The sequence below is a fragment of the Glandiceps talaboti genome, chromosome 12, assembly GCF_964340395.1.
Source record: "Glandiceps talaboti chromosome 12, keGlaTala1.1, whole genome shotgun sequence".
NCBI classification, from domain to species: Eukaryota; Metazoa; Hemichordata; class Enteropneusta; family Spengelidae; genus Glandiceps; species Glandiceps talaboti.
Window position 1 is genome coordinate 19,824,956 of NC_135560.1, and position 2,982 is coordinate 19,827,937.

A 2,982-nucleotide genomic window follows, 5' to 3' on the forward strand; every position below is an offset into this window, starting at 1 on the left:
GTGGAACAGTCCTCAGGCATTTGAATGTGCACCAAATAAATGTGCCACAGAACGTATAAACTCACTTTTTAATGAGTTTCGGTTTACAATGTTTAATAAAGTTTACATGATACAGCAAGATGCATCTATATAGGAAATATTTCGCAATGCAAACGTGATAAATGCTGATGTTCAATCATATAATTCTTTGGACGAACAATACATTTACTGTCATTGTCACCTGAGTAATATAATAAAAACCCACTTTCAGGTTTTTGATCAATGTCAGTCTAGTACATCTAATGAACGAAATATAACAGGCTATAGTAATGTAATACTAGTCTGACGCCGCTATATAGCCAAAGTGAGGAAAGGGAAAGTTACATGAAGAGTCTCAGATATATAGTATATACTTTGAATCAAGTAAAATTTACTACAGGATACGTCAAAGGTTGCATCAACCAGTATGTTGGAGAAATTTGTAAGCGAAAAACATCAGTGGTAGCTAAGACTATTCGCTGTGTTGATGCAGATTAATATGTGAAAATGCTGCTTGGTTCACCAAACATAATAAGTTGATAGCTGTAATAAACTTAAGTATAAGTATACTAAAGACAGTATTCAATACAGGTGCACTAGAGGCAGAAACAAGTCTGACTGGAGGTTTCCTTTAAGTTGATAGTAGTAATCAATACAGGTGTACTAGAGGCAGAAACAAGTCTGACTGGATTTTTCCTTTAAGTTGATAGCAATGGTCAATACAAGTGTACTAAAGGCAGAAATAAGTCTGACTGGACTTTCTTTTTAAGTTGATAGCAGTAATCAATACAAGTGTACTAAAGAAAGAAATGATTGTGACTGGACTTTTACTTCAACATATAAAGTGATTGAAGGCAAAGAGATCGAGGCTTGAGATATGAAACTTACCAGCTATATGTGATATCTAAATGACCAGTAAAATATTAGGTACAGTCTGGCCTGTAGCATTGTCATGACGTTGATGTCAATGAACGCTGGAAATCTCACAGGTATAACATAGTAAGGCATGTAAGAAAGGATATGGTGTTTATTGACTGTACACTCGACTGGAAAACTCGAGTAAGTGTTGCAAGATGGAATCTGTTCCATTACTTACGCAAACCTTAGAGATACAGGCTCTACTATCGTACGTATTAATTCCAACGTTCACTGTCCATGTGATAACGATCTATGGTTTATTTGTGTACCTATTGACACGGCAGATGAAGGAAGCACAACAAATGCATTGCAATTGAGATCACAATGTGTTCAAGCACGTATATTCATGTTGTAAGTCTCTATCGCTGCACGGATGTCTTCGGGGAGCTTGTTTTATCAGTTTCTGCAAAGGGTGAACTGTGAACAGTATACCTAATGTTTATATATATTATCTTCTTTTTTTTGTTTTATGCTAAAGTGACTTTTTCCATTGAGAATCCATGAAAGGGATTTTGTGATGTTTGCATCATGAATAATGAATAAGTCAGTGTCGTCCTATACCAATTTTAGGATATCCTTTCCGGAAAGACAAGACTAATATTGATCTGTTAATTCAGCTGTGTTAGATGACATTTTTAATTACAAAATGTATTCACTGGGGAGTTTCCAGCTGCATGGCTGATATACCACTGTGTCCCAATCATTTAAGTGGCCATGTTTGAAGTTATGATTAGGACGACATTGGGCCTGGCTAAACTAATTGAGTTTTTCACAATGGGGTAGAGTTTTCACTGCACGACCTCGGCGTCCCATGGGCCTTTCCATAGCTGAGTACAGTATAATTCTGTGCTATATTCTGTATCCGTTTTAACATTCATATTCAATATGTGTATTCTCAATTTACAATGGTATATGCTTAACACTCCCTACAGGGTGAATTGAGATCAGAATGCTGTTTATGTGATGAGGGTGCACATTACCAGTTTATGTCTTCGGAATGTCAAATATCATTTATGTCATAACCGCTCATAAAACGATAATTTGCACATCTTAAAACACCTAAAAGAGTGTGTGAACAGACGAAATGAATAAATAGGGGTGTGTTTTTTTAATTACAAAAAAAAATCATTTAACAGAAACATGTTTATCAGTAACAGCATGTGCCTTTAGATATAAAGGTATCTGTCTATCGATGTCGTTCTCATGGCCTATAGAAATGTTTAATTAACTCATAATGGTCTTTTTATTCCATTATTAATCTTCATTTCGTCTGAATAACAATCCTACTCTGTATTAATAACTATCAAAAACTCGTTATGTTAAAACAATTGAGACATTTACGGAAACTCACCAAGACTTTAAAGATGTGAAAAAATACATACTATCTGTTTTAGTGGCTATACATCGACGTTCGGGTTGTTGCAAGACGGATCACGCTCTAATGACTGCATACGCCATCTAACCAATCATGTAGTTACTAGAACCCATGAACACCTGAATGAAATGACACTTTAGTAGATGTTGTGAATAGTACCGCCCCTTTTAATCAACTTATATTACATTTACTACTAATAATATACGTCATTTTTCAAATACAAACTGGTACCCTATTATTATTGACAAAACCTATTAAGAATTAATTTTAATTTATCATAATTAATATACCAACAATGATATTTATAATATAAAGAGGACAATTCTAGATACCTACATTTACACTGTTATAAATGGTGCCTGGTATTCTAGAGTTGTATATATGCACATATATATTTATGAATATTTCCCCGTGAACCTATTTCCATGACAATGTGTACCTAACAATTGCGCATGGCACAGTTGTATATAAAGTTAGAATAATCCGTCCTTATCTGATAGTCTCTATGAATCCACAACCAACCAGATATGTGCATCATCAGAACTACAATGTTGCTGACAGTTCTCTGTGTATTCACCTTCTTCTGCAGCTTCGTGATATCTGCCCAGCCGAATCCTCAACAATATGATCGTCGGACAGCCATCCCTTTGACGACGATAGACTATGATCGA